This window comes from Anomaloglossus baeobatrachus, chromosome 12 (assembly GCF_048569485.1).
Source record: "Anomaloglossus baeobatrachus isolate aAnoBae1 chromosome 12, aAnoBae1.hap1, whole genome shotgun sequence".
NCBI classification, from domain to species: domain Eukaryota; kingdom Metazoa; phylum Chordata; class Amphibia; order Anura; family Aromobatidae; genus Anomaloglossus; species Anomaloglossus baeobatrachus.
In genome coordinates this window covers 61,539,466-61,558,436 of record NC_134364.1, presented here as the reverse complement: position 1 = coordinate 61,558,436, position 18,971 = coordinate 61,539,466, and the positions used below count along the sequence as shown (strand labels likewise).

Genomic DNA, 18,971 nt, shown 5'->3' with positions numbered 1-18,971 from the left:
GCATTATACTATGTTGGGAGGGGACTATGGAGGTTATGATATTGTGTGCAGGCACTGTGGAGGCATGTGTGAGGATCCCTGTGAGGGCATCATATTGTCTGTGGGTATCAATATGGGGGCATCATACTGTGTGTGGGGATCACTATGGAGCCATAAAACTGTTGTGGGATCACTATGGGGTCATCGTACAAAGTGTGGACACTATGTAGGCATTATACTATGTTGGGGGGGCTGTGGAAGTCATCATATTGGGTGCAAGCACTGTTGAGCATCATACCGTGTGTATTTAGATCACTATGGGGGCATCATACTGTGTGTGGGGATTGTATACTATGTTGTGATGGACTGTGGAGGTCATCATATTGTGTGCAGGCACAGTGGGAACATTATACTGTGTGAGTAGGGATCACTATGGGAGGGAGCATCATATTGCATGTGGGTACTATGGAGATCATCATATTGTGAGCATACACTGTGGGGGCATAATACTGTATGTGTGGATCACTATGTGTGGGGGGACTGTGGAGGTCATCATACTGTGTGTGGGGACTACGGAGGACTATGGAGGCATTATACTATGTTGGGGTTGGGGGGGGGACTATGGAGGTCATCATCTTCTTTGCAAGTACTGTGGGGCATTGTACTGTGTGTGTGGATTACTATGGGGGCATCATACTGTGTGTGGGGACTGTGGAGGCATTATAAGATATTGTGGGGCTATGGAGGTCATCACACTGAGTGCAGGCACTGAGGGAGCATTATACTGTGTGAGTAGGGATCACTATGGGAGGGAGCCTAAAACTGTGTGTGTTGACTGTGGTGCCATTATAATATGTTGGGGGCCTATGGAGCTCATCATATTGTGAGCAGACACTCTGGGGCATCATACTGTGTATATAGAGATCACTGGGACATCGTACTGCATGGGAGAACTGCGGAGTCACCATAGTGTGTGCCAGCACCTCTGGTGGGAGGCAACGTGGGCATCAATGTGTGTGGGGGTCATCTTTGAAAAACGTTTGGCATGGGGGCCATATAAAAGGCATTAAACTGTGGTAATTTTTGGGGTGGGTTTACTAAGGACACAATTTTCTTGTCTGTGTATAAATAGGACTGCCCGGTGTTAGGAGTGTGCCGGAGCTGTACACGCCGCAGTATATGTCCTGGAAGGTATGCTGTATATAAAGGCAGAGAACAGTGAAAATGCTGGACTCAAACATACGAGATGAAATTTATCATCTCCAGCATAATATTGCCATAAAGTAATAAAATGTGTCACACTATTTACTTCAATACACAGAGTATATATATAATATTGTACCTATAGAGAGACATGCATCATACACGATGTGTCATGGAGGACGCTACGAGGCCTCATGATATAAACCGTCTGCTCTAAAATGTAATTGTGCTCAGGAAACCTGAGGGACCGTCCTACTGTGAGGGTTCGGACACGGCTCCCCACAAATCTATCATGATATAAACACAAGTGACCCTGGGTCACCATACAGTGAGATCCATCCCCAGGCACCGCTGTCTGTCTGCCATCCGAGGAGGGATGGATGGGATTATCAGGACCTGCATTCACATAACTTTCTTCCCTCCATATAGTTTCTCTTGCTCCCCCGGGTTGTGTAATATTTCATCTTCCATTTATCCTCAATCATCAATGTGTCATAAGCGTCCAGGACACAACATCCCACTGAATACTCAGAGGTTTATATACAAGAGGCGCCGAACATCAATCTTTGGCTTACACTGGAGAAAGGTACAAAAAAGTAGGAACATTGTGGAGACGTCATTCTTCCAATGAAGCTTAGTCACAATAATACTGTAAAAGTTGTAAAAGAGTTCAATTCCTTTAAAGAGAAAAGGTCACATATCTGATGTACGGTAATTGCCGCTCTTCACCTGAATTCGGCGTTGTTTTTCTCGTGTTTCTGCTCCTCTCCGTTCCTGAGATATGGCCTCCTCTTCCCTAACATTTTGCATAAAGTGGATGTGGTCTTCAATCCTCCTCTGTGGGCGTCTTCATGAGTGCCACGCCCATTTGGCTAAGAAGACTAAATTTACATATACGGAAGAAGGGGAACTATCTCAGGAACAAAAGAAAACCATTGCCAGATTCAGGAGAACAGCGGCATTTACACCAGGTAAAATAATGGCAAGTGAGAGGACTTATTTAAAGAGACCAGATGGGCTTATGGAGATGTAGTAGGTGGGCTGCGCCCCACCGTGTACATGTATCACGTTTTATAGACAGCTGAATATTATTAGATGTACAGTATATGTTTATATTATTATCTGCCATTGAGCCACAAGTTGACTTTAGATCAGATATTAGATAAGATGGGGTTAAGGTAGTGGAAGGAAGGAGTGGCAAATGCAGGAAAGAAGACAGGAGGGAAGGCTTGAGAGGGGACCAGAGGAGAAGAGAGTTTAAGTGTGAAAAGACGTGGTCAAGGTGCTAGGGACAGTCAGGTAAACCTGAAGTAACCATGAGAGGTTCTGAGCCTACAGCTCACCCCGGCGGGCTTGGAGAGTTGTCTGGCTAAAGAGCAGTCAAGGCCCAGAATTGGACAAAGGTGAATGGAGTAAGGGGGAAGGAGGCACAGACCCTGAGGAACTTGAGGACAAGATAGTGGGGAACAGGTTGAGGAGCAGTACCCCACACTGAGAAGAAGGAAGGAAAGAAAGGCCATGTCTGTCATAACGGTGTGAAGAATAAAGATGAACTATTCTGGTTGACTAAGTGAGCTCTGGTGTTGTGTGTGTTACTGACTGTCTATGACGATGACTGCCAGCGGGGGGATGAACACCGGCCTTATTCTGACTCACGGGTATGTGGAACATGACAGTGTCTGAACTGACGACGGCTCTTTCTGGGCCCTTCGTATGACTTGTACTCACGTTCATACCGGCTCATCATACAGCTTAAGTCAGCCACCATCTCATGTAAGAAGACTCCAGGAAAAGAGGATTGCTTTTAACTGAAAATTGGCAGGTAAAAAGGAATAATTTCTCCACAGAGCATACAACAAGATGCATGCAGATGGAGGGGCAATCACAAAATGGAGAAGAAGGTGTGACGCCCTGGGCAAGCCAGGGGTCACAGGTCATAACACCACCACACCCTACACCCCAGTTAGGAACACCAAGGCTAACCTAAAATCCTTGTTGCCTTCCTCCAGGGGCTGATGTCCCCACCAGGGGGTGGGCCAGGCGGTTGGCTCCGCCCACCGAGCAGTACACAGCCCTGGAGGCGGGAGAACCAGGCAGATCAGAAAAAGATAGAGTTTGAGGAGTGAAGGAGAAGGAAGTGGTAAAGGAGGACAGTAAGAGTAGAGACAGTGCAAAGGAACAGTTAAGAAAGCCTGAAGCTGGTCCGGGTGTGTGCCCCGGACTGAGACAGCAAGGTCAGCAGACGGCGGTGACTGTCTGCAGGGGTGACTGCTTGGAGGTTGCTGGAAGGACCGCGGACGGGTGGTGGACCGGCGGTACCGGAGCGGTATACGAAGAGCAGTCAGCACCAGTGGCAGGGGCCTTTCGGATCCCGGCAAGGCTAGGAGTCGCCGTGAATTTGCCAAATCCGTTAGTGAAGGGGACCTCTGGGTCTCCCAACAAGCAAGTCCCGATTGAAGGCAACAGTCCAACCGTTACAGAGAGACACCGCCACCGCCAGGGCACCAGTTTCTCAGGGCCAGCGCCTGCGGGCAAAGTAGGACTCCTCCGCCACATATCCAAGCCGGGGAGCGGGTTACCGGTGGGAACCCATCGAAACCATCATCATCTTAGGTGCAGGAAAAGGGACTGTCACCGTCAACTACTGGGGAAAAGCAAGTGCAGCCGTCCGTGGGAACCGTCTTTCCAGCCGTGTGTTTTACCGAGAACTGTGTCATCGTCTCAGGCTGAGTGAGTACCACAGTGCCGCAAGGCACAGCGCTGCCCCCGCGTCCCTGCACCCCACCAAGCCCTGCATCACCCACCTCATCACTGGGCCCCGGGACAACCAACCCCCTACCCACGGAGGGGAGGACTAACATCTAGCTGCTCCATACCATCACTCCCGGGATCCCCATACCGAGCAGCGGTGGTGTCAACAAATCACCACAACCGTGGGTGGCGTCACGGACAATAAACTATCCCAAATCCCAATCCCCTTCCACTCACGGGCGAGGAGCGCCGCTCGAGTCCCCGGGATCCGGCCCATCGCTCGAGCCACCGAGCAGCAGCAGCAGGCCGCAGCAGCCGCAGCGGCAGCCGGACCCGAGCAGTGGGAGAGCGCGGCGTCCCTTCCTCCGCCCGCGACAAAGGGAGGGAACAAACTTAAATCACGGAGCTACAGGTAGAGAGTTGGGACAAAATACAGGGGAAAGGCAAACTTCTGCCTAGGAGCAGGGATACAGTACAAGCAATGCAAACATTAAATAATTTCCCAGGTCGTGGTACCTGACAAAACTAAAGAAACCAGTAAATGTCTCGCACCGCACCCAAAGTCACATCAGTGCACAGAATCTCCTTGGTGAAGGAGTGTGCCGCCCGTGCGGCCCGATGCCCCTCCTTCAGACCCAAGATGAGCGATTTGTTCCAGCAGGTCACCCTGTAAGGCCCTGTTCACATCAGTATTATTTTATTCTGCCCTGTCTCAGCATACTTTTAATAAAAAAGACATTTAAAGTAGTTGCTAATAATTATTTTTAAAAAAAAAAAAAAAAAAAAAGACAATATATACAGTTTATATAAACGGAAGAACTAATACCCCTGGAATCACAACCTGCTCCAGCCATGATGCTGCAAGGGTGTCTACCAAGACCGGACTGCCAGGCCTCTCTGCCATGGGAAGACGGCAGTGCTATTAATGGAGTAGGTAACGGCTCCGTTAGACATTTTGCATTGAGGTCAGGATCCTTGACTTGTCCCTCTGGTCACCATCATCTACCCCAGGGGTTGTGTAGGAAGAAATCAATGTTCAATACATCAATACTTACCGCTCCGTCCTTTGTACATAAACACTCACAGCCCCCGCAGCAGTCATGGATAGGATGGCCGTCCTGTAGTAAAGGGCGCCGACAAGTGCACCAAATGCAAATATTACACATCCTCCATATGGCTTCTATTCCCTAAACACACACACAAAAAAGCCAAAAACAACAATTACCACTAATAATAATCATTATCATGCACAATTAACAGCGAAGTACAATAGATATTTCTCATCGCTCCGTGCAGCTCTGCCTCGTATGATAAGACGAGTGTAATCTAGCTGAGGATTGGGGATGCTATAAAAATGCCTATTTAGCTAAATTGATGAAGTAATTGATTGTTTATACCGATGATGATGAGATCTGTAAGATACAGCGGGGTGTAATAATCCTCATACAATTAACAGCTGCTGACGCCCACAGTCACATTGTTTTTCCTTCACAGGCTCGGATCAAAGTATCAAAAAAAATCACGGGAAGAGGGATATACTGTATTATGTTTTCAGTGATAATTTCACTTTAAAGGAACAGTATTATCAGAAAATGACCAATTATTTAAATCCAGTCTTAATATGCATTTTATTGCATGAAATAAATATTTGATACAATAGAGAAACAGAACATAATATTTGGTAGAAATGTTTGTTTGCAGTTAGAGTTTGGACGTCTCCGGTAGTTCTTGACCACATTTACAGACACTGCAGCAGGGATTTCAGCAACTCCTTTGTACAGATCTTCTCCAGATCTTTCAAGTCACTCCTCCATATAGATCTTTTCCAGATCTTTCAAGTCACTCCTCCATATAGATCTTCTCCAGATCTTTCAAGTCACTCTTCCATATAGTTCTTCTCCAGATCTTTCAAGTCACTCCTCCATATAGATCTTCTCCAGATCTTTCAAGTCACTCCTCCATATAGATCTTCTCTAGATCTTTCAGGTCACTCGTCCATATAGATCTTCTCCAGATCTTTCAGGTTACTCTTCCATATAGATCTTCTCCAGATCTTTCAGGTCACTTCTCCATATAGATCTTCTCCAGATCTTTCAGGTCACTCCTCCATATAGATCTTCTCCAGATTTTTGAGGTCACTTCTCCATATAGATCTTCTCCAGATCTTTCAGGTCACTCCTCCATATAGATCTTCTCCAGATTTTTGAGGTCACTTCTCCATATAGATCTTCTCCAGATCTTTCAGGTTTCAGGGCTGTCGCTGGGCAACTTTGAGTTTCAGCTGCTACAAAGATTTTCATAGAATCATAGAATGGTAGGGTTGGAAGGGACCTCAAGGGTCATCGGGTCCAACCAGTGCGTAACTAGAGTTTGATGGGTCCCGGTGCAAAGTTCGGACCTGCCCCCCCTCCCTCCACGTACACTGACACTTGGGGTATGGGATAATGATGCTGACACTTGGCTCTTTCCCTCAGCACCCAGCTTCCCTATGTTCTGATATCTATCTCGTCATCGGCACCCAGCTTCCCCATGCTCTGTTATATGCACATCAGAGCATGGGAAAGCTGGGTGCTGAGAGATGTATAGCAGAGCATGGGAAAGCTGGATGCTGAGGTAAAGAGCCCTTTTCCCTCAGCACAAAACATTCCCATCCCATGCTTATATCTTTGTCCCCTGTTGTATAAAGTTCTCCAAATACTATAATGGCCCCCACATAACCCTTCATATATTAGAATGCATTTCCCATAGTTCTACATGTATTATAATTCACCCCATAATACTCCATATATTATACTGCGCCCCATAGTCCTCCATATATTATAATTCACCCCAGACCTCCATGTATGATGCAGCCAGCCCCCCATGCTCCGTGTATGATGCAGCCAGCCTCCAATGCTCCATGTATAATGCAGGCAGCCCCCCATGTTCCATGTATAATGCAGCCAGCCGCCCATGCTCCATGTATAATGCAAGCCCCCCCACGCTCCATGTATACTGCTGGCAGCCTCTCCATGCTCCATGTATACTGCTGGCAGCTCCCCCATGCTCCCTGTATACTGCTGGCAGCTCCCTGTATACTGCTGGCAGCCCCCCCATGCTCCCTGTATACTGCTGGCAGCCCCCCCATGCTCCCTGTATACTGCTGGCAGCCTCCCCCATGCTCCCTACATACTGCTGGCAGCCTCCCCCATGCTCCCTATATACTGCTGGCAGCTCCCCCATGCTCCCTGTATACTGCTGGCAGCTCCCCCATGCTCAGTAAATACTGCTGGCAGCCCCCCCCCATGCTCCCTATATACTGCTGGCAGCCCCCCCCCATGCTCCCTATATACTGCTGGCAGCCTCCCCCCATGCTTCCCCGGCCATGCACGGATTTAAAAAAAAAACAAAAAAACCCACGTTTTTACCTCTCTCCTCATTCCCCCGCTGCTGTCCTCACGTGTCCTCGTTCCCCGCTACTGTCTTCACGTGTCCTTGTTCCCCGCTGCTCCACCCTCATCTCTCCTCCGCTCCCCTGCAGCTGCGGTCGGCGTCCTCCCGCCCTGCGCTCTGTGCTCTGAGCATAGCGTGAGCACAGGAGTGACGTCACCACGCAGGCACAGAGGGAGAATGAAGGAGCGTGGAGCTGCACGGGCCACTCCACACTCCTTCATTGTTGCTCTGCGTGATGACGGGGAAGGGGGGCCGGTGCTGCTGCTGCCGCTGACAACGGGCAGGGGGGCCCGCTGTCAGCGGCGGAGGCACCGGGTCATACAGCGGCCGCGTGGTCTGCGCCAGATCAGCGCAGCTCCTCTCACAGAAAGGAGCTGCTTGCTGATCTGCAGAGCGGGCCCCTAAAAGCTGCCGGGCCCGGCCGCACTCGCGACCTCTGCGACTGCGGTAGTTACGCCCCTGGGTCCAACCCCCTGCGCGTGCAGGTTTTCCTCAATCATCTCAGCTTTATGTTTATCCAGCTTCCGCTTGAAGATTTCCATTGATGGTGAGCTCACTACCTCCCGCGGTAGCCTGTTCCACTCTCTGACTGCCCTCACTATCTCCAGCGGTAGCCTGTTCCATTCTCTGACTGCCCTCACCATCTCCCGTGGTAGCCTGTTCCACTCTCTGACTGCCCTCACTACCTCCCGTGGTAGTCTGTTTCACTCTCTGACTGCCCTCATGGCCTGAAAGTTTTTCCTAATGTCTAATCTGAATCTCCTTCCTTTAATTTTGATCCCATTACTTCTTGTACTTCCTTGTGCTAATGAGAATACTGCACTGTGACTTCCTTTCGGATATTTGTAGCCCGCTATTAAATCTCCTCTCAGGCTTCTCTTTTGCAAACTAAACATCCCTAGTTGTTTTAGTCGTTCTGCATATGACACGTTTGCAGACCTACTACCATCTTGATATTCTCTGGACTTGCTCCAATATATCGATGTCTTTTTTTAATTGGGGCCTAGAACTGTACACAGTAATCCAGGTGGGGTCTGACCAGGGCAGAGTATAGGGGAATAATCACCTCTGTTCATCTAGATTCAATGCTTGTCTTGTTACATCCCAGAATTTTGTTGGCCTTTTTTAGCTGCAGATCCACACTGTTGTGTTATGATCCGGAACCATGGAAGATCACCACAAATCATTGGCAAAAAGGTGACAAGAGCCTTGGCAACTAATCTGGCCGCCATCCCCTTACTAACCAACACAACTAGAAGTAGCCGAGGGGTGAACTAACATCCTGTGCACCGCGAACCCAGCCGGAGAACTAACTATCCTAAAGGTAGGAAAGATGAATAACTCTCTGCCTCAGAAAATAGACAAGAATAGCAAGCCCCCCACATTCAAAGACTGCGGTGATATAGGAAAAACACAATACACAGGTAGATGACAGGATTAGCAAAAGGTGAGGCTCCCGCTGACTAAAATAGGAAAGGACTGGAAAGGGACTGATGGTAGCCAGAGAAAAACCCTGCAAAATACCAACTTCCTGATAGTACAAAAAGGCCCTCAGATCGCTCAATCTGAACTCCGTCCTATACCAGGTGCCCTTGTCATACCAATGAACAGAAAACAAGAATTATAACAAATTCAACAAGCCATAAACACATGGACCCAAATGAGCTATACTCCACACAGAACTACAGGGAGTTCCTCAACAATCCACTGAGGGGAAAAATCCCTGGAAGGAAATAAACTGAAACCAACCACAACAAATGACAAACCCAGATAAGCAAAAGAACCAGGCAATAAATAAAGAGCAAGAACTTATCTGGAGTGGATGTGATGTAGAGCAGGATTAAGCAGGCTAGAGATACTAAGAATAACTGACATCCGGCAACAGCCTGCAATCAGACCAGGACTTAAATAAGCAGAGAGTTAGGAAAGGAAACACCCACTGCACAACCCACCTGGTCTCTGTCCAAACCCTTCCTGGCCACCAGAGGGAGCCTCCCAGCAGCCAAGACATAACTAACATTCACAACAGTACCCCCCCCTTGAGGAGGGGTCACCGAACCCTCACCCACGCCACCGGGTCGCTCGGGATGAGCATGATGGAAGGCGCGAACCAACCTGTCCGCATGAATGTCAGAAGCCACAACCCAAGAGTTATCCTCCTGCCCATAACCCTTCCATTTCACAAGGTACTGAAGCTGACGCCTACTGCGACGGGAATCCAGAATTTTCTCAACCTCATACTCCAGATCCCCTTGTACCAAAACAGGGTCAGGAGGCGCTGCTGCAGAAACTGCCGGCTCCACATGTTTCTTCAACAAGGACATATGGAAGACATTGTGAATCTTAAATGACGCAGGCAGAGTCAAACGGAAAGATACAGGATTAATAATCTCCGAAATCTTATAAGGTCCAATAAATCTGGGCTTAAATTTAGGAGACGGAACTCCCATAGGAATATTTTTAGAGGACAACCACACCATGTCCCCTACTATAAACCGGGGACCAACAGTCCGACGCCGGTTGGCAAACTTTTGGGCAGTTTCTTGGGACTGAAACAATTTATCCATTACCTGCCCCCAAATCTGCTGCATTCTGTCGACCACCGAATCCACCCCCGGACAGTCAGACGCCTCAAGCTGCCCTGAGAGGAACCTAGGGTGATACCCAAAATTGCAGAAAAAGGGGGACACCAACGTGGTAGAGCTAGCTCTATTGTTAAGGGCGAATTCAGCCAAAGGCAAAAACGAAACCCAGTCATCCTGATCCGCAGAAACAAAACACCGTAAATGGGTCTCCAGGGTCTGGTTAGCCCTTTCAGTCTGACCGTTGGTCTGAGGATGAAACGCCGAGGAGAAAGACAGCTGAACACCCAATTTGGAGCAAAAAATCCTTCAAAACCTGGATACAAACTGCACCCCTCTGTCAGAAACAATGTTTTCGGGAATACCATGCAAACGGACAACATGTTGCAAAAACAAAGGCACCAACTCTGATGAAGACGGCAACTTAGATAGGGGAACCAAGTGGACCATCTTGGAGAACCTGTCACAGATCACCCAAATCACAGTCATTTTCTGAGAGACGGGAAGCTCTGAAATAAAATCCATAGAGATGTGCGTCCAAGGTTTCTTAGGTACAGGCAAAGGCAATAATAGCCCACTAGAACGTGAACAACAGGGCTTGGACCTAGAACAAACTCCACACGACTGCACAAAACGACGGACATCTCGGGACAGGGAAGGCCACCAAAAAGAGCGTCTCACAAGATCCCGAGTACCAAAAATGCCAGGATGACCCGCCAAAACAGAACAATGAACCTCAGAGACAACTCGGTCTCTCCATTGGTCTGGGACAAACAGTTTCCCTGTAGGACATCTCTCAGGTTTATCCCCCTGAAATTCCGCCAGTGCCAACCGCAGATCAGGCGAAATAGCCGAGAAAACTACACCATCATTCAGGATAGTAGACGGTTCGACAACCTCCAAAGAGTCAGTGCAGAAACTCCTGGAAAGGGCATCGGCCTTAACATTCTTGGTGCCCGGCAAAAAAAAGACCACAAAATTAAACCGGGTAAAAAACAAAGCCCACCTGGCCTGCCGAGGATTCAACCTCTTGGCCGGATGTACTGTTATGATCCGGAACCATGGAACATCACCACAAATCATTGGCAAAAAGGTGACAAGAGCCTTGGCAACTAATCTGGCCGTCATCCCCTTACTAACCAACACAACTAGAAGTAGCCAAGGGGTGAACTAACATCCTGTGCACCGCGAACCCAGCCGGAGAACTAACTATCCTAAAGGTAGGAAAGATGAATAACTCTCTGCCTCAGAAAATAGACAAGAATAGCAAGCCCCCCACATTCAAAGACTGCGGTGATATAGGAAAAACACAATACACAGGTAGATGACAGGATTAGCAAAAGGTGAGGCTCCCGCTGACTAAAATAGGAAAGGATTGGAAAGGGACTGATGGTAGCCAGAGAAAAACCCTGCAAAATACCAACTTCCTGATAGTACAAAAAGGCCCTCAGATCGCTCGATCTGAACTCCGTTCTATACCAGGTGCCCTTGTCATACCAATGAACAGAAAACAAGAATTATAACAAATTCAACAAGCCATAAACACATGGACCCAAATGAGCTATACTCCACACAGAACTACAGGGAGTTCCTCAACAATCCACTGAGGGGAAAAATCCCTGGAAGGAAATAAACTGAAACCAACCACAACAAATGACAAACCCAGATAAGCAAAAGAACCAGGCAATAAATAAAGAGCAAGAACTTATCTGGAGTGGATGTGATGTAGAGCAGGATTAAGCAGGCTAGAGATACAAAGAACAACTGACATCCGGCAACAGCCTGCAATCAGACCAGGACTTAAATAAGCAGAGAGTTAGGAGAGGAAACACCCACTGCACAACCCACCTGGTCTCTGTCCAAACCCTTCCTGGCCACCAGAGGGAGCCTCCCAGCAGCCAAGACATAACTAACATTCACAACACTGTTGGCTCTGATGTTGAATCTAAGATTTACTATTATGCCCAAGGTCTTTTCCCCGGTGCTATCACCTAGTTCTATTCCTACCATACATTTTCTATTGGGTTACGATTCTGGAGACTGGCTAGGCCACTCCAGGACCTTGAAATGCTTTTTACAGAGCCACTCCTTAGTTGCCCTGGCTGTGTATTTCGGGTCATTGTTATGTTGGAAGCCCCAACCACAATCCATCTTCAATGCTCTTACTGAGAGTTTGTTAAAATCTTGTGACACATGACCCCATCCATCTGCCCTTAAATACGGCGCAGTCGTACTGTTGTCTTTGGAGAAAAGCACCCCTATGATGCACCCTCATGCTTCATGGTTGGGACAATTTTCTTGGGATTGTACTCATCCTTCTTCTTCTTCCAAACACGGCGAGTGGAGTTGATACCAAAAAGTTCTATTTTGATTTCATCTGACCACTTGACCTTCTCCTGTGCCTCCTCTGGATCATCCAGATGGTCATTGGTGAACTTCAAATGGGCCTGGACCTGTGTTGGTGTGAGCAGGGGGACCTTGTGTGTCATGCAGTATGTTAATCCATGGTGTGCTACTATCAGGAATATTTGAGACTGTGGCCCCAGCTCTCTTCAGATCATTGACCAGGTCCTCCCATGTAATTCTAGGCCTATTTTATCCCCCCCCCTCGTCTTGCCACCATAAATTTCAAAGACCGGGGATTAGGCTGCTTCAGCGATTCATCTGCTGCCAATTTAGGGTGGCTTAGCCCTGTCCCACCTGAAACCCTCCTAATCACACATGGCAAGGCCCATTTGAGGGTTGAGTTTTGCAACAACTTTGCAGGATGTGTTTTGAAAAATAAGTGCAGTACTGGCAAATCCAGGACTGTTAGCAAGAAAACGTAAGCTTAATCCTTTTGTTATGCCTTAAACACTTAAAGAGGTTGCATGAGATTATAAAGACATGGCTGCCTACTTCCAAGATCAGCGCCCCTCGCCTATGGGATATATCTGATTTTGCAGTTTAACGGCATTGAAGTGAAAATGTGTCTCAAGATGGGAAATTTTGACCATCTTATGGGTTTTAACCCTTTAGAAGAAGCACACACCTAGCAAAATGTCAGTAAAAAGTCTTGAATTGGGAGACAACAATATTGATGAGTGAAGAATTACGTGAAGCGACTGCTCTTGTTTATAATGCTGCAATCTGGAAATGCGGAGTTCTTAGACAAATACCATTATTCTCCTCTGCTGCACACGATGGCGAGGAGACGGACAGAATTCCAATGGACCCAGCTGCATGTAGGAGGATGTGATGTGCTGTCAGTACGGGCTATATGGTGTCATGTACGGAAAGAAATCTGACACATGACAGGAGAATTGTGTAATCTTATGTATACCCAATCAATAGGGCACAGAATAATAGCAAAATAGAGATGGTCCTAAACTAATTTTCCCCTCAAATGCATGCAGACTATTGCCACTAAACGTAAGCCACCCCAGCCCCTATCACTGGCTGTATTTCCTAGATGTGACCATTTTCTTCTAATCCCCTCTCACTGATCCAGGACCAGTCATAGGTGACAAGGCGCCAGGCTTGTCTATAAGCCATGTAAGTCATAGCCACTCATCCCTATTAGAGCTAAAATCCAGTACATGGTCTAAAGTATTGGGACACATTGTAATTGAACTCAAATTTCTCACTCCGTCCCATTGCCCCCGGTGTATAACATCTGGCCCCTCACCCCCTGGTGTATAACCTCCAGCCCCTCGCCCCCGGTGTGTAACATCCGACTCCTCCATGGCGTCTGCCATTATTACCATGTGACAGATTGGCTGGTGGGGCAGAGCTCACTGATACCAGCGCGGTGCTGAAATAGGACAGTACTGGTGTAACAAGTCCATTCATAGCATTTCTTCCCTCCTAAAATTTCCCCCATCGCATGAGTGATATTATTGAGAAATGGAAGGAGCCGCAGCAACTCAGCCACAAAGAGGAGACCCGTAACATTACAGAGTGGGGGAGGGGCGGGGGGGGCGATTGCTGTGGAGCAGAGGGCAGTCACCAGTGCTCTGCTGACTCCAAAATTGCAGAGTCCAGACCTCCACTAGTAACATCAGCACAAACACTGAGCCTCTCCGAGCGCTTCATGGCCGAGACGCTGCAGTCATACATCATCAAGCACAATGCAGAGCTGTACATCACCAAGCACAATGCCCAGCCGTATATCACCAAGCACAATGCCGAGCCGTACATCACCAAGCACAATGCCCAGCCGTATATCACCAAGCACAATGCCGAGCCGTACATCACCAAGCACAATGCCAAGCCGTACATCACCAAGCACAATGCCAAGCCGTACATAACCAAGCCCAATGCCGAGCCGTACATCACCAAGCACAATGCCAAGCCGTACATCACCAAGCCCAATGCCGAGCCATACATCACCAAGCACAATGCCGAGCCGTACAGCACCAAGCACAATGCAGAGCCGTACATCACCAAGCACAATGCCGAGCCGTACATCACCAAGCACAATGCCGAGCCGTACATCACCCAGCACAATGCCGAGCCGTACATCACCAAGCACAATGCCGAGCCATACATCACCAAGCACAATGCTGAGCCGTACATCACCAAGCAGAATGCCGAGCCATATATCACCAAGCACAATGCCGAGCTGTATATCACCAATCATAATGTTGAGCCGTAGATCACCAAGCATAATGCTGAGCCGTACATCACCAAGCAAAATGCCGAGCCATACATCACCAAGCACAATGCAGAGTCGTACATCACCAAGCACAATGCTGATCGTCAGATAGAGTATTGTAAAGTCGCAACCACTGGACTCTGGAGGAGAGGTGTCTTGTGCAGTAATGGATTACACTTCTCTATCTGATGGACAAGTCTGGGTTTGGTGAAGGGCGGAAGGACATTACTCTCGTAACAGCATTGTGCCCGCTGTACAGTTTCGTGGAGGAGTGATAAGGCCCTGAGCTTGTTTTTCAGGGTTCAGCCTTGACTCCTTATTTTCAGTAAATGGAAATCTTAAATGTTTCAGCACAAGACATTTTGGACAATTTTAGATTTCAACTTTGTGGGGAAGAGTTTGGGTGGAAGACCCTTTTCTGTTCTCCATGACTGTGCCCAGTGCACAAAGCAAGATGGGAATGTTTTGTGTGGAAAGGCAAGATCGGCCGCACAGAGCCCAGACTTCAACCCCATCCGACACCTTTGGGATGAACTAGAACGGTGATTGTGAGCCCAACCTCCCCCCAACATCAGCATCAGACCTCACAGATGCTCTTCTGGATGAAGGGGCAAAACTTCCCACAGCCACCTCTAAAATCCTGTAGTAAACCTTCCCAGAAGTGCAGGAGCCATTATATCTGCAGAGGGACTAAGTCCATATTAATTTACATGGATTTAGAATGGGAAGCCTTAAAAGTCCCAAAGAGCAGACCATCATTCGACCAGCAACAGGACTGTTGCTCTCATTGATTGACTGTGGGAGGTGGTCGCACCCCCCTGTACTGTTTTATGCTTATTGTCGGTGTTGTAAATTTAATGTGTTTTAGGTACCAAGTATGCGGTTAGTGCATGTGGTAAAATTACTGCTGCTGCTGGTGAAATACGAGTCCCCGATGTAGCACAGCCGGGAACAGGTAGTGGCCAGTGCCACCTAGCATTCGGGTAAGAGTAGAGATTAGATGTTAAATAAGATAGGAGGAGAGACAGGTTGCCAAGGTGGTTGATTAGAGAGATGGCCCTGAGGAGAGTCAGTTGTGCAAAAGTGTTTGAGGACTAAAGACGCGGCATGGGGTCAGGGAACCCTGAGGTATCCTCCTAAAGGTCCGGAGCCTACGGCTCACCTCAACAGGCTCAGGGAAGCCATCAGGCTAGAGAACCATTGAGGTCCACAAGCGGACAGCAGTGAGAAGAAGAGTTGGGGAACAGACACAGGTGCCCGGCAACTTGCGGACGAGGTCCAAGATAGCGGGGATAGGTTGAGTGAAAGTACCCCAAAGAAAATCGCAGAACCATCAGGAGTGAAGCCATGTTTGTCATAATGGTGAAAAGTAAAATAAACTGTTCAAGTTTTGGTTTGCCAAGAGAACTCTGGTGTCACGTGTTTGTCTACTGCGTCTACGAGGGGATTGGCTGCAGGGTGATGGATACCAACCTGAAAAAAATAGTACATGTCACACAGTCTGCCTGAAGACCATCAAACACACTGTCACGAAACGGGGGGTAGGAAGTGGAAGTTACAGCCCCTTTTCCACCACCCGACAGACCGAGCATGTGACGCGCTCTCTAGCGCCCCTCTTATAGTCATGCCAATTATGGAACTGCCCGACAATATGCAAGGATGACGCCGTCATCTTCTATGCCGATGATTGAAGGGCTCCCGGGGAGAGTAAGGTATATGTTCCCCTGACCTCTGCGGACGGAATATATCTAAGCCTCCCCCAGATCTCACTGGTTGCCCCACAATGATCCTTGGCATAAACTCGCTGCCACCAATCGATTACGATAACTATTACGCCGAGCACACAGACGTGGAATTCAGGATCGAGATAACAGAATAGCCCAAGATTAAATTATATAATTTTAATTGGCCTAAGGCACACTAGATACTACAATATATACAATATGGAATTTACAGAAAATATATATATATATATATATATATATATATATATAGGTCAGCGTACATTTACAGGTAAGTTATGGATCACAAGCAGGCATACAGATCAAGCAGTTACCTTATGCGTCTGGCTACAGGGGGGGCGTCGTTCGACCAGGGTTTCATGGACTTCCTCACATGTATATCGGACACATGGCCCCCGAGTAAATACAAGCCAAGAATGTTCCCACTGTCTTTATGAAACTGGCTCAATCCATGTCCCCTCCCCTTTTGGTGACCTCGCAGGGGTGTACTGCCCCACCCCTGTCTTGAGTCTAAAATAATATCCCAAAGTGATTATTGGCCATAACTTTGCCTGGGAATGTCGTAGGCAGACGACAATGCTTTCATATTTACAGTTATGATTTTATCTTCCCAATGATAGGACACATGATTAGTCTGCTGGTGCCCCACTGGCCAATATCAAGTTTGGGATACCTACAGAGGTCTCACACCTATATAAAATATGTGCTAGAATCGTCAGCATGCCTGGATGCGATTTTTCTGCTTGACATGTTTATAGGAAGCACGGCTCACGAGATATTAAACATTTATTCCTGGTGCCTGCCTGTCTCAGGTGAACAGGATGCCCCTAATTAGGTATAGAAAAAAGAAGGAAAATTTCCAGCGCCAGGAAGGAAAATTAAAAATCCTTTTTTATTAAATATAATATTTAAAATCCAGCAGGTATGGCATCATGTCGGGTGACCAACAGAACAACGCGTTGCGACGCTCAGGTCTTAATCATGTTTAAGACCTGAGCATCGAAACGCGTTGTTCTGTTGGTCACCCGACATGATGCCATACCTGCTGGATTTTAAATATTATATTTAATAAAAAAGGATTTTTAATTTTCCTTCCTGGCGCTGGAAATTTTCCTTCTTTTTTCTATATCTGATTGGTTGCCATACCACCTTCCATGCGCAGGATCTGGATCTAACCAGCAGGACAGATCGGTGAGCTGGACTACACCTTCTTTTGTGGATGCCCCTAATTAGTTTGTAACTTCTTCTACAGCATCACAGAGGGGGTCTTCCTTCCCTTTTGTGTTCTCAAGGCCTAAACAGCTCACCTAATTTCCATATCATAGGAGATTGCCTTTTGGTCACACTACTCCTAACAGACAATTTCCTCAAGTTAATTAGCATACTGGTTGAAGCCTCCTTAGGCCTTACGTACCTTGATAAGATGGCGGCTATAGGAATATGGCTTCATAGCTCAGAATATATTCCTATTTCCTCACACACACTGACTCTCCCTGATGAAGGAGTGTGGCGCCTCCACAGCCCGGAGTCCATACCATCCTTCAATTGCAACAGTGCTCTAAGAAAACAGATACAGTTGAAGTCTGGACATAATCCCCACCTCACGGGACAATGGGACAGCTCTCCAAAACTCACGACTATCCCACTCGATCTGGGAATATTGGGAGGTTGCCTTTTCTGCGCAAGGAGGATCAGCGAGCCCTGTTTTTTTAATTACAAGAAGATGGGGTATTGAAACCCAACACACTTGAATTGATGAGACTTGGCATTGTGGAAACTGTTCCACCAAAAGAGCAAGAAGCAGAAAAGAAGGTTACACTTGATCTAAAAAAAAAAAAAAAAAAATACAAACAAAAAACAAACAAGATAAAAATTACAACTACTACATGACATTTTTTATTCCGTATCGCCCTGTTTTGAGGTGTTGGAAGTGCCCGGATTTTACTGCAGTGGAGTAAGGACAGAATACAGATTGTCCCCGATGTAGTTGAAAGTGCATCAGTCAAATAGCATTTAAGATGCAATTAATTTTCTGGGGAGGTGAAAGACAAAATATCTTGTGTGTGTTCAGACGGTGTGATTTATTTGTGGTTTAGGGTCAATGACATGTTCGAGTGCCCCCAGTCACAGATGAGTGGGTTAAACTGGACTGATTAGGGCAACATGAAATTAAATGCAAAATCATGGATTACAGTCAGTTTCTTTTTACGACTTGCAAATTAGTGTGGGAATTAAAAGGCTGGAAGAAAGTGCCCCCCACGCTTTTCAGACACAGGCAACTGAGCAGAGTATTGGAAGAAGCCATCTCCTATCAATAGATGTCACTCATTCTTTTGCTGACCTTCACACTGGGATATGTGTATGTAGACCGAGAGACCATACTGGAGTCACTCAGCAGTTGCCAAGATCGGCCCCAGAAAATAAACGCTTTATAGCAATGACGAGGTCCGTAAAGCGCTGTGGGAATTAGTGGCGCTATATAAACAAGTAAAAGAATTTATATAAATCGTTTGTACAACATAATAGCAGTTGTGCATTTATGGGGCAAATCACTGCAATTTAGTGCCTATTACTTTTAGGGTGTGTTCACACGCAGGATCTTTCCACTTTAATTGCATGAGAAGCCACAGCAGAAATTTGAGGCTG

General features: G+C 47.3%; 1 long non-coding RNA gene across 1 annotated transcript in view; it reads right to left on the bottom strand.

Moving 5' to 3' along the window:
* Positions 1–18,971, bottom strand: part of LOC142257746 (uncharacterized) — a 122,055-nt gene that overhangs the window by 73,109 nt on the left and 29,975 nt on the right. Inside the window, exon 2 of the long non-coding RNA XR_012727649.1 lies at positions 4,989–5,120. This is a non-coding gene — a long non-coding RNA (uncharacterized LOC142257746). The remainder of the gene's footprint in view (positions 1–4,988; positions 5,121–18,971) is intronic.